Genomic DNA, 14,118 nt, shown 5'->3' on the forward strand with positions numbered 1-14,118 from the left:
AAAAAAAAAAAAAGAGATTATAATTTTCAAGATGATCAAAATTTTCTGAATCAACTAAGAAACAACACCTATTTTCAACCCACGATAAATTGACAAGTCCAGAGTTGTTATCCATTTAAAAGTAAGACTTATTATGAACAGTATCAAAGAATACAGCCAATAAACCACATGTGAGTCAATTTGAGCAACAAAATAAATGATAACATACTAAGAATCCAGGGCCACACATTGCTTTTTTAATAAAATAATATATAGTTATTATATTATGTACCATATACTTATTATCTGAACACATGAGTATTGCCCCTTCACCCTTAAATCCTTGAGTGTTCATTTCATAATAAAAATATTCTCTTAAATAACCACAGTGCAATGATCAAATTCAGCAATTTTAGCAGTATATCATTATCTAATCTACAACCCATATTCTATTTTCATCAACTGTCCAAACAATGCCCCTTATCAAAATATTTTAAATGCAGTTATCTAGTCCATGCTTATATACAGTATCGGTTATCTCAAGGCTCAAATTCTATCCACCCTTAACCTCCTAAAGTAAAACAGAATAGTCTGAGGAAAACTGAAAAATGTTAATGAATGTTAATGTTTATCTTATTTATCTATTTGTAGTCTTTTCTATGTTCCATTTAGATCCCACAAATTCAGGGATTTAATATTCTAAAATCATTACACGCTCTTCACTTATTTATAATTACATATATTGTGTCTGAATGTGTGCATGTGTGTGAATATTAATTTAAGCCATTGGGATTATCTAAGATAAAGTACAGCCAAATGTGAGACACTAATTAAAAAAATCAAACTTATAAAAAAATAAGCTACCGTGACTGAGAGTAAGCAGACACACACAGAGACACACCACACACACAGATTCTGATCTCTAAGAACTTTAAATATTATATACCACATATATCCACATCCCTTTTTAGAGACAGAGTCTTGCTCTGCAACCCTGGTGAAAATACAACAGCATCATTATAGTTCACTGCAACCTCAAACTTCTGGGCTCCAGCAATCCTCAGCCTCCCAAATAGTTGGGACTACAGGGGCCCACCATGACACCCAGCTAATTTTTCTAACTTTTGCAGAAATGAGGTCTTTCTCAGGCTGGTCTAGAACTCCTGGCCTCAAGTGATCCTCTCATCTCAGCCTCCTGAAGTACTGAAGATTACAGGCTTGAGTCACAGCACCCAGCCTCAAATACAAACTTTTAAAACCTAGTTTTAGTTCTTAAAAGACAAAAGGTAAAATTAAACATGATTGAACATGGCCAAGCAAGAAGAAAAACTAAAAAATGACATTGTTGGGCGGTGGCTGTGGCTCAAAAGAGTAGGGCGCTGGCCCCACATGCTGGAGGTAGCAGGTTCAAACCCAGCCACGGCCAAAAACTGCAAAAAAAGAAAAAAAAGACATTGTCTATTTTAAAAATAACTACATAAAATGTTTTAATATTTTATTTTAGGGCAGTGCCTGTAGCTCAGTGGGTAGGGTGCTGGGCACATACACCCAGGCTGGCGGAGTCGAACCCAGCCCAGGCCAGCTAAACAACAATGACAACTGCAACAACAACAAAAAATAACTGGGTGTTAATGGTGGGTGCCTATAGTCCCAGCTACTTGGGAGGCTGAGGCAAGAGAATCGCTTAAGCCCAAGCATTGGAGTTTGCTATAAGCTGTGACACCACAGCACTCTACTGAGGGCGACACAGTGAGACTCTGGGTCCAAAAAAAATAAAATAAATATATATATATATATAATTTTAGAATAGTTTAAATTTACACAAAAATAGTGTATTCTCATATACTCCACACCCAGGTTTCCCTATTATTAACATCTTACTTTACTATCTTACGTGTCAAAATAAATGAACCAGTATCAGTATATTATTTAATTATCAAGTTTTCTTACGTTTCTCTAGGCTGTGACAGTTTCTTCAAGACTTTCCTCATTTCTGATAACTGGGACAGTTCTGAGGAGTACTCTTTGGGTCTTTTGTAAAATATCCTTCAAGTGGGATCTATCTCTTGCTTTTCTTTTTTTTTTTTTTTTTTTTTGAGACAGAGCCTCAAGCTGTCCCCCTGGGTAGAGTGCCGTGGCATTACAGCTCACAGCAACCTCCAACTCCCGGGCTCAAGCGAGTCTCCTGCCTCCGCCTCCCAAGTAGCTGGGACCACAGGCGCCCGCCACAACGCCCGGCTATTTTTTGGTTGCAGCCGTCATTGTTGTTTGGCGGGTCCGGGCTGGGGATTCGAACCCGCCACCTTAGGTGTACGTGGCTGGCGCCTTAGCCGGTTGAGCTATAGGCGCCGAGCCTATCTCTTGCTTTTCTCATTAAATTTGGGCTCTTGGTTTGGGGACAAACACTACAGATGTAAAATGCTATTTTCATCACAGTGCACCCAGGGGACATGCTATCAAGACAGTGTATGACTTGACGCTGACTTTGATCCTGTGGCGGAGGCGACGTTTGTCGGATTCCAGGGCTGTGAAGTTACTCTTTCCCCTTCCGCTACACTGGACTCTTCAGGAGGAAATCGCCATGAGCAGACTACACTGAATGAGGGGGTGTGATGCTCCCCTTCCTTGCAGACGAAGTATCTATGTGAATTATTCCTCCAGAAGAGAATTTTTAAAATGAAAAAGTATGATACCTAAATATTTTAAAATTAAGACAGAACTTGAGAGTACCAGTAAACTTAAATATAAATCAGAAAAAATAATTTAGAAGTAACACCAAAGTAAACAAACTGAAAATACCAAACAGATGTTGGAAAACCTGAAGGACAAGATGAGACCTGCCATGTATTTCTACTCAGAATCCCAGAAAATGAAGAAAGAAGGTCAGGCAAGGAGAGAAAATGACTTAATTTTAGAATCAAAGACAGACAGCTATCCCCAACTCTAGGAAACACAATATAGCAGAACACAGTCGACCACCTCAAGTTGATGAACTCAACCAGTAATGTACCATGTATGTGTCTCAGTACAGCTGGCCTCGTTCTTTATGTTGACCACCTCAGTAGATTGATCAGCCTTTTAGTCCTGTGGGTGGTCAACTTACAGAGGTCCTACTGCGTATGTAAAGGAAGCAGGATAAGTACAAAGAAATTCACACTTATAAACAGAGCAGTTAAAACTGCAGAAAACCAGCAACGGAGACCAAGTTACAAGCAGCCAGAGAGAAGAGAGATTACATGCAAAAGAACAGAGTAAAATAATAGCAGTAACAATGAAAGTATAAAAGGTAGAACAAATATCTATAAGGAACTGAGAAAATTAAAAATTACATAATCACCAAAATTCTTTTTTTTTTTTTTGAGACAGTTTCACTTTGCCGCCTTCAATAGAACACCATGGTATCACAGCTCACAGCAACCTCAAGCTCTTGGGCTCAAGCGATTCACTTGCCTTAGCCCCCAAGCAGCTGGGACTACAGTGCTTGCCACCACACCTGGCTAGTATTTTACAGACGGGGTCTCGCTCTTGCTCAGGCTTGTCTTCAACTCTGAGCTCAGGAGACCAGCTCACCTTGGCCTCCCAGAGTGCTGGGATTACAGAGCCACCGCACCCAGCCTCTCATCAAAATTCTTTGGAGGACATGAAAAGCATTAAAACACTGCCAGATAAACCATAAAAACAGTTTATCAACAGGACACCTTTACTTCAAAAAAATCTAAAGGACTTGTTACATAAAAGTAAAATTACCAGGGAACGCTGATCTGAGACACAGAAGGGAAGATGAGTGAAGAAACCGCTGAGCATACAACCAAACGCAAATAAACGCCGGCAGAATAAAATAACAGTAACACAGCATTATGAGGTTTAAATAAAAACACTGCCAACACTAAAATACAGAACTGAAGACAGCATAGAATAGAGAGGGACAGGGCAGAGAGGACGAAGACAGACTGTACAGAATTCCTGGTAGATGTCGTAAAGGAAAAGAAATAACACGGTGTAATTCCCAAACCAGCAGAGAAAAGAGAATAAATAAACTCAATCAATCCAAAAAAGGATAGAAAGGAAAGAGAGAAAAGTAAAACATAAATAACCAAGACTATCAGAAAACACGTAGGAATAAGAAATAAACATGTAGACAAAATGAAAGCAAAACTAAGGGAAAGGACACAGCAGACAAACACAAACAAAAAGAAAGCCAAATTAGTTATAATACCAGACAAAACATCACTAAGGAGAAAAAGAAAATGTTCACATCAGTAAGAGTGGACACGAAACCTTAAATTCACATGCTTTAAAAACATGCCTAACTTCCTATCCTCTCTCTCCCCCCCAACATGGCAGCCTCTGTTAAAAAAAAAAAAGTAGTTGTGTTCTCTTCCTAACAGAGTCCCTAGCTGAGTACCATAGTAGTGGTGAAGAAGTATCTATGTCCCCAAACTAGTCAGCTGAAGTGATGAACCAGAGGACCTGGAAAGGAGGTGCTTTAACCAGTGGGCACAGCAATGACGACAATGTGTCCAGGGCATCTCCAACTGACCACTGCATCCCACCCACTGTGCCACCAGCTGCTCGGGAATCCACTATCAACCAGAGCTATCTTTCCAAATTGCCACTAGACACTGCTTTTCTAGGGAGCCCGGCTGGTGATGTGATAAAAAGCTCCATTAAGGAGCCAGGAGTTGTGGCGGGCAACTGTAGTCCCAGCTACTCAGGAGGCTGAGGCAAGAGAATTGCCTAAGCCCAGGATTTGGAGGTTGCTGTGAGCTGTGTGATGCCACAGCACTCTAATGAGGGCGATAAAATAAGACTCTGTCTCTAAAAAAAAAAAAAAAAGCTCCATTAAGAAACTCCTTATAGAGGATTAAATGTCAGTGCATTTACCCCATCAACCCAGCAACCCACAGAGATTTTCAAAGGCTTTGATTATGTGATGTCTAAGGACCTGGATTTCCTGTTCAATGCCCTGAGCCACAGGGAGGAGTCAAAATGAGTGGCTGTTGCTGACTGTACATAGGATAAAGACAGAGTGATTGTTCCTTTGGTGGAGACAGAAATCAAGATTGTGACAAAACAGCAAGTCTACCCCGCCACAAACAGCTTTGATGACTACCCATCCACCTATAAGAGGAGAAGGTCACTTTGAAGTCAAGTGCCATGATTACGATGGACACCAGGACTGCTAAAATGATGAAGGCAGCAGAGACCGTGATAGAGACTGTGACCCCAAGAAAGGCATCTGGTAGTGGAGAGCACGGGAGTAATGACTGCAGATGAAGCACACAGCACACGGAGACCAGTAAGGGAGGGGGGACAGCAGTGTTGTGGAGCGCCAGAGAAGATTATTCTTAGGATGATTTTAACAGTGATGATGGTGATCCCCACACACAGATCCAAATTGAATCTAAAGCATCAGATACGCCTAAGAAACATGACTCCTCTGCTGGCCCCTCCCAGTCCACCTGAGCAGCTTCTATCTTTGGAAGTAAAGAGCCTGTTGATCCAGCCACAAGAAAAGAACCAATAAAAGAGCTACAGAAGGAACAAGAGAAACTGTGATGTCAGCCAGAAGAACCAGAACAAGGAAAACAGCCTCAGGAGAGACACAAACAACAAAGTAAAGAAATGTCAAGGACAGAAGTGAGTCACCTCAGACGTGGACCTCAGCCACTCCTGGCAGGGTCAGACTCGGCTGCATAAATGAAAGAAAGTCATCTCCAGAGAATGAAACTCTCAGTAAGGTGGATGACTGTCACTAGCCTCACAATTGCCTCCCAAATTCTCAGCTGCTGCTGGAGGCAATGCTGCTCCTCCACAAAGACAGTGGTTGGGTGAAGCAAAGTTTTCATCCTTCTGCTTGAACTCAGCACTCTGACAGGGAGCAGCAAACCCCTGCAAGCAGTGGGAGGAAAGTCGCTCCAGCTCCATCATCTCAGGAAGAATCAGCAAGTAAATAAAGATGAAAATAAAGTAATCGGTAAGTGTCCCAAAAAGGGAAAGTAAGCTTCAGTGTGGTCTAGTGGGTGGAGAGAACAAAGACCATGAAAGGAGTCTGAACGGAAGGATCAAGACTCCAGACCTGGCGTGGCGCCTGTACCTCAAGCAACTAAGGTGCCAGCCACATACACCAGAGCTGGCGGGTTCAAATCCAGCCCAGACCCGCCAAACAACAATGACAACTACAACCCAAAAATAGCCAGGTGGTATGGCAGGCGCCTGTAGTCCCAGCTACTTGGGAGGCCGAGGCAAGAGAATCACTTAAGCCCAGGAGTTGGAGGTTGCTGTGAGCTATAATGCTCCAACACTCTACTCAGGGTGACAGCTTGAGGCTGTCTCAAAACAAAACAAAAAAGACTCCAGATCTGCACCTGAGCTACAGAACCCTGAAGAAAATCCAGCCTGTAAGTTCAGTACTGTAAATCTGCTCCTCTCTCAGTTGACAGTGAGGGGGGGAGACACCAAATATATGTTTGTATCCTATGCTTTCTTCTAGTCTGCCTCTACACTGGAACATTCAAAGAAAATCAAATCTCTATCTCAGGTGCTTGGGGTGGGGAGCTTAAAAAGATGGTAAGACTATAGAAGAAATCAAGAAATTGGTCACTGTCGTGGACAATTTTGATACATCCCAATTAATCATAGGTCAAATGGACAAAAAATAAGAAAAAAGCATCATTTAATAACCTCACCAGACCCTATTATTAGAACACTCACTATTAGAACATAAACGTTTTTCTGAAACACTCATAGGATATACCAAAAAAACAACACACACACTGAAAGATAATGAAAATCTCATAGAATTTCAAATAATGTTCTGAGTACCTGACCATAATACAATTACATTAAAAATCATTAACGAAAGATAAATTTTTTTAAATGCTAGCAGAATTTAAAAAACACTTCTGGGTTTTTTTAACTTTCATGGGTTAAAAGAAACTACATTGGACATTTTTTTAAAAATACTGTGGGCAGCGCCTGTGGCTCAAAGGAGTAGGGAACCAGCCCTATACCAGAGGTCGCGGGTTCAAACCCAGCCCCGGCCAAAACCTGCAAAAAATAAAAAATAAATAAATAAACACTAGTAACTAAATAATAAAATACCACATATAAAACGTGCCGGATGCAAAAAAATTTACTTAGTGGCAATTTTATAGCCTTAAAGACTTATACTGGGAAAAGAAAGGTTGATAACTGATGCACTGATAGATTAATCTAGTAAGTTAGAAACAGAATAATAAAATAAACCCAAAGAAAAGAAAGGAAACAAGATTAAAGAGCAGAACCCAGTGAAGTAGAAAACAAAGTTAAGAGAAAGGATCAACAAAGTCGGAAACTAGTTCTTAGAAAACCCTAAAGGGGGAAACATGAAACAAAATAGGAAGCCCTACACTAGACCAGGAAAGGCAAGGAGTTCCCACGTAACAGGTGTAGCCACACAGATCCATGAGAAAGAAAAGACAACTAAACGGTCCTGGATCTAAAAGGAGAAAAAAGGTGAACCCTACCTCACATCATACGTAAAACCAATACAAGAGCACTAATGATATAAATATGACAAAAAACATTAAAATTAAAGCAGAAAATTACTGTTTTGTGTCTTCTCAGGATAAAAAGATTTCTTTTTTTTTTTTTGAGACAGAGCCTCAAGCTATCCTCCTGGGTAGAGTGCCGTGGCACCACAGCTCACAGCAACCTGCAAGTCCCAGGCTCAAGCGAGTCTCCTGCCTCTGCCTCCCAAGTAGCTGGGACCACAGGCGCCCACCACAATGCCCAGCTATTTTTTGGTTGCAGCCATCATTGTTGTTTGGTGGGCCCAGGCTGGATTTGAACCCGTCACCTTAGGCGCCTTAGCCATTTGAGCCACAGGTGCTGAGCCGTAAAAACATTTCTTAAAAGAGAAACAAAGAATAGTAACCAAATAAGAAAAATCAGCAGATATTCTAACTATATAAAACTAAAAACTTCTGTTTATCATAAAACATCATTAAAAAAATTAGAAGATAAGCAACATACTAGGAAATAGCTCAAAATAAAAAAAAACGAATTAAAGGTGAATATTTAAATTACTATATTATAAGAATGTCTACAAATAATAACAAAAAAACAACATAGTGGGCAACTGGACAAAAACCTTCACTGAAATTTTATAGACAAAGAAACTTGTAAGGCCTACAAATCATATGAAAAGATGTAGAACCTCAATGCCCATCAGAAAAAGGCAACTTTTAACCACATGAAATGTTATTTTAAAACTCATTTGAATGAAAAAAACTAAAAATTTCTATACCAAATAATGGCAAAAAACACAGACCAGAGGTGACTCTTATATACTGCTGGTAGGTGTTTTGCTGGAAAACAAATTGGCATTATTATGTAAAGTTAAACATTTGCATGCCTTTCAATAAGCAATTCTGAATTTCATCACAAAACCTTGTGTACCAGATATGAGCATTCTTCATAATAACCGAAAAAACTGAAAAATATTCAAATGGTAGAAACGTAGTCAAATGAATTAGGCTAACTCACTTAGTTGTTAGGCTGAGTGGATAATTCACAAATGTTTGGTTTTATTACTGACTTACAAATGGCATGCTCCACATACTTCATTTAATAACAAAGCTGTGTGGCACTTAAAATATAACATACCATTATATCCCTATACATATATGTGTTTATATATGTAGTCATTAATCTGTGCATTACAGTAATGCTGCGTGAGTAGGGAGGAACTATGTCCATCTAAGAGGCAACAATAGTAAGCCATGAAAGTAGTCTATAGCCATATTTTTATAATATATTACATGGGCTATACAATTAACTATCAACAGGTACAATATCCGACTAGTAAGCATAGTGTTACTTTACTGCTCATGACTTACAATGTATCAGGAACAATGCTACACACTGGGGATACAAAGATGAGTGAGACACAGTTTCCTCTTTCAAGGAGCTCATAGTCTGGTGAGGAGACAACCCTGCGAACAGATAAACAGCTTTTAGTATGATAATTACCAAAATAGACGCAAAACATAGAGTAGTACATCTGGGGAACACAAGAAAAAGTAGATAATCCAACCTCCGGGAATCAGGAAAGTGTTTACAGAGAAGATAATCTTTGAGTGAAATGCATCTTGAAGTCTAATTTTTTCAACAAAGAATTAGAGATAAAATATGGCACAGACAGAATTGTTGTATGGGTGGACAAGAGAACCCAAGGACTGTGTGACGTGCTAAGGCAAACAGAGAAGGTTTAAACCACACAGGATCGATGAACAGTTCACGTGGTGCTCTAAATACACCACGCATAGTACTTTAAAGTTTATCCTGAAGAGAACTGAGAGCTACTAAAAGGTTTCAATAATGAAAATTGCATTTTGGAAAAATAACTTTAGCAGCTATGGGGGTTTGTTTTAAGATAGTGAGTTCAACTGAATTGAAGCTCCGGAAGTAAGAAGAAATTAACTAGAACAGACATAAGATCCTTGACCAGATGATTACAGGACAGCTGGGGTGTTACAAGGAAAAAGAAAAAAGAATCTGAACAACTGAAATTTCCCACTTCACTATATGGATGGATGACAGCTCCAAACTTAGAACAGGGTGAAGAGGAGTAACATTATTTGGATTTTATTTCTCATTCTGCCACTTAAGAGCTATGTGACAAAGTTAACCTTTCCATGGCTCGTTTTCTCTATCAGTAAACCAGGAAGAGCAAACCCATCTGCCTCATGCTCCAACGAGCCCTAAATGACACAATACACAAGATTAAGCGCAAAGTGATCACTCAGGAAAGGCTCGTGATTGCCCTTATCATTGAACTAGGTGAGAAGTAAGTTTCATTTTAAATGTTCTGTTTAATAGAATGTTCTTAACAAGGTATAGTAGACAGCTAGACAGAGAAGTATGCAATTCAGGAAGTCAGTCTATGGAGAAGATTATTTTAAATCCCTAAATTTATAAAATGAGACAGTAAACAGGAAGGTTTATCCCAGCTTGCCCAGGACCATCCAGGTTTTAATCTCACATCCTGGAAAACCTCTCAGTTCTGGGCAAAGTGAGTTATCTGATAACCTTAGCAAACAGTGGAATGGCTCTATCTACCTGGACAGCTTTTGTTATGTACCTCAAAGAAAGGTATTTTTTATTTCCTATCTAATCACACGATCTAATAACCTCATCTTTCTTTTCTCCATCTTTCTGTAGTTTCAGCCAATTTCAAAGTTCTTTTCGTGCACAGTACATGATACTTTAGAAACTTAAATATTTCAGCAGTATTTTTTAGGGGAAAAATGTATTTTTCTTCAAAATACCCAATTTCTTAAGAGAGTATTAGTGCCCATCTCTTGTTATATATTTCTACCCAACTTCAGATTTTCAATAAGGAATTAATATATTAAGTTTTAATCAATGTTAATATATTAATTTTTCTCAAGTTTCTTGGTTCTGCTTTTACCTGTTCTTTAATTTTTACCTCTTCTTTTCCTACAACATCAATCTGGACCTCTTTTCCTTTTCAGACACAGCAGAACCTCTGTAAGCTGACCACTCAAGGGACTGCAACAAACTGGGCAACATATAGAGTGGTCAACATAAGGAACTAGGCCTACTGCGCTGATATGTACCAGGAGGTGGTCAACTATGGAGCAATGGAGCGGCTATGGGATATGCCACATCTTCCCTTTCATTATGTTCAATCTCTTCCTATTTTTTTTACCTACCTCATCTTCTTATGTGCAATATTTCACATCTTCCTTTTCATATGTTCAATCTCTTCCTATTTTTTATCCACCTGATTTTCTTTTTGAGACAGAGCCTCAATCTGTCACCCTGGGTAGAGTGCTGTGGCATCACAGCTCACAGCAACCTCCAACTCCTGGGCTCAAGTGATTTTCCTGCCTCTGCCTCCCAAGTAGCTGGGACCACAGGCGCCTGCCACAAGGTCTGGCTAATTTTTGGTTGCAGCCGTCGTCGTTGTTTGCCGGGCCCAGGCTAGATTTGAACCCACCAGCACTGGTGTATGTGGCTGGCACCTTAGCCACTTGAGCCACAGGCGCCGAGCCCTGATTTTTTTTCTTAACTTTCAAGTATTAAGTCTTGATTAATGTCTAGGTTCCTTTTAATGACAACTTTAAGCATCTTTAACTATATGCACACTTTGCTCTTAAAATTACTCTATGACCCAATCTACTCTAAACCCTCATACAAATTCCCTTCTCTTCCTCAAAGCAACAACACATAAAATTCACTTTCCCTACACTGTCTAACTACTAGTCAAACTATTTAACTCAATTCTCTTCTTATTCTAGTTAATTCCAATAAATTAATTCTTGATTCTTGGATGCTTTAAATTCCATCTACTTCTTTACCTTTTATATAGCCCTTTATCACAAGGCTCCAGCCACAGTAGAAAACATGATGAGAAACAACTTAATTTGCTTTTCTTATCTGTGTACTTGCCCACAATTAATGAGAAATAGTTACAACTACCTACCCAAAGCAAAACTAACCACTCATCCTTTCAGACAAAATGTGTTTCATATAAACTTTGAGCCAGCAAAATTTACAGGGGCTTCTTGTCTATGCAGAATAAAAATTCCTTCCCCAAAAAAGTAATAAATAATTAATAATAGACCTTGGACAGAAGAGCAGAGGCCAGGCTGGCAGTAATCACGACACACAGGACAGTCCAGTATCAAAGACACTTTATTCTGAGCTGACAAAAGGGCTGGTTTTGCTCTTTTCCAAGTCAGCGTTTAGCAAATTAAAGAACTACATTTACTACAAACTTAATGTAAAGCCCTAAACATCTAGGACTAATGTAAGAAATCCAAGTCAAATTCTATCAACAACCACACTCACTCACAGACTTTCAGAGTCTGGTGATAGGCCAATTCCTTGGGACCAGGGACTACCAAACAATTGATGGCAGAAAACTCACTTACCAGAGTCTATTTGGATTTGAAGTTCTGTTCCAACATTTACTACAAAGCAGCATAATAATAATTAAAAGCTAATCCTGCAGCTCATCTGCCTGGGTCCAAAACCCAACTCTACCTGACAACATTTGACTTCCAATGAGCTCCTTTATCTCACAATGCCTCAATTTTTGTATCTATGAGTTAAATCAATTAATATCACAAAGCACTAAAAAGCTGCCTGGCACAGAATAAATACTTAATAAAATCAACAAGATCTCGGACAAGTAATTTAACCTCTTTCAGCAGCAAATGCCTTATTAAACAAAAATTATAGGAGGCCACTGTTTTGAACTGAGCTCTTTCACCAGGAACAACAGATGGACGGAACCAACACTCAGGCTAAATGTCATATAATTAAACTGAAACGTTATGGAAGCAGATCCTCAAACAGGAGATTCCAGTTTACCTGAGTCAAGTTCCCTCTGCTTTAACAAAAAAAAGTTACCTGAAGTAACTGAGATTAGCCAATCCATTTTTTTCTCCTGTTCTGTTTCCTTGTCCCCCACTTTATGACTCCCACTGTTCTGGATTTCCCACTAGGAACTCCCAACTTGTTTTGTAGCATGGAGACTGCCCCGTTCAGGAATTGCTAAAAAAAGCTAATTACATCTACAAGTAACTTTGTTGTAACTTCTTTTTTTGACACCTTCTAGATGAGATAAATATTTATATAAACACTTTGTGAATTATAAAGGGCTATATAAATGCTATATCAAGAACATGAGAAAAACAATATTAAATGAGAATTTTCAAAAATGAAAATTAAATAAAGGATTTCCAAGAAAAACAGTCTTGCTATATTTACATATTTATGTGACTATATCAGTTAATTCTTCTGAACACCTAAGCTGCCTTATTTCAACACTCGTGGCCTTTTAGGTTTTAATTCCTTCTACTTTATTTTAAATAATTTCTAATGGAAATTTGTATAAAACATAGTACTAGTACATACAATCCTTTCCTAGTATTAAATATTTGAAAATGAAATATACCCTTCCACACTTTTTGAAGCTGCACCTCCTAGGATACTTCCTTTCCCTCCCCCAGCTCCAATCCATACCCTTCTCTTCAGCCAAACAGATTTGGGGCTCATGTTATTATGAAAAACAAAAGCAATCAACAGAAAGAGAATCTTTGACCAAGCAACTTCTTAAATGAATAGTCAACCTTCTTTCTCACCTCCTACCCACTCCTTTACCTTTGCCATGTGGTTGCTGCCCTCATTAGTCTACTGAAGTATCTCCCTTCTCCCTCCAAGGCCAAATAGTGGGGACCTCATACTCATTTTCTCCTGGACCCCTCTGAACCATCAATGGTTCATCACTTAATAAACAATGGCTTGGCCTCCATGCTATAAGAAATACTGACCTAAGCTTCCAGTATGAAAATCAATTTACCATAGGGTAGGGGTGGGGAGGGGAAAGAAAGCTGTCAATAAACAAACTACATTTTAGGCATTTAACAATTTTTCTGAATGAGGTCTTTCAGCATATATATTCCAGGCATATTTTCAGGTAACGTGTTGTCAATCACAAAAATCATGTAAAATACGCTCTTTGCTCTCAGTGAGTTTATGATTTAGTCACAGAAACAGGTACGTAACTCACCAGTTTTAAGCTCACTACAAAAGAACAAAAGAGGAGCATCTTAGTATTAGATGTAAGAGGTGAAGAGTTATCAGGAAAGGATTCTGAGACAGGAACAGCTGAGACAAGCAGTAGAGGAAAGAAGTGCTCAAGACCATCTATGCTCAGATTGGTGAGACGACCAACACAAGCGAACAAAAAGTAGTTCTGGCTCAGGGAAGGGCAGGGAGCAAGGGTGGGGGACCTGCAGCCTCAAGGCGGTAGGTGGCCTTCTAGGTCCTTCGTGCACCCTTCTGACTGAATCCAAATTTTACAGGATAATCCTTTTCTTTTTATAAATACAATTTTGTTTGCCTTTTCTATTTCTATTTTTAAAATGTATTTATTTAAAATACCAAAGAATAGGGAAGCGCCTATGGCTCAAAGGAGTAGGGGACCATCCCCATATGCTGGAGGTGGCGGGTTCAAACGCAGGCCCGGCCAAAATAAAAAAAAAAAAAGAAAGAAAATACCAAAGAATAATGTAAGCTTCAAGGAAAAATCCTCCCAGATTGACCAACTAGAACATTACT

General features: G+C 39.1%; 1 protein-coding gene across 5 annotated transcripts in view; it reads right to left on the minus strand.

Annotated features, from left to right (window-relative positions):
* The window catches only part of WWP1 (WW domain containing E3 ubiquitin protein ligase 1), a 118,715-nt gene that overhangs the window by 83,441 nt on the left and 21,156 nt on the right, over positions 1 to 14,118 (minus strand). For 4 of the 5 annotated variants that reach the window (XM_003782505.2, XM_023517591.1, XM_023517590.1 and 1 more), the window contains one exon: positions 8,862 to 8,957. The exons of the other annotated variant lie outside the window; for it this stretch is intronic. The gene's annotated coding sequence lies outside the window, so the exon portion shown is untranslated. The remainder of the gene's footprint in view (positions 1 to 8,861; positions 8,958 to 14,118) is intronic. 5 annotated transcript variants of the gene reach the window in all.

The sequence above is a fragment of the Otolemur garnettii genome, unplaced genomic scaffold (assembly GCF_000181295.1).
Source record: "Otolemur garnettii isolate 467f Iridium unplaced genomic scaffold, OtoGar3 scaffold00004, whole genome shotgun sequence".
Lineage (NCBI taxonomy): Eukaryota > Metazoa > Chordata > Mammalia > Primates > Galagidae > Otolemur > Otolemur garnettii.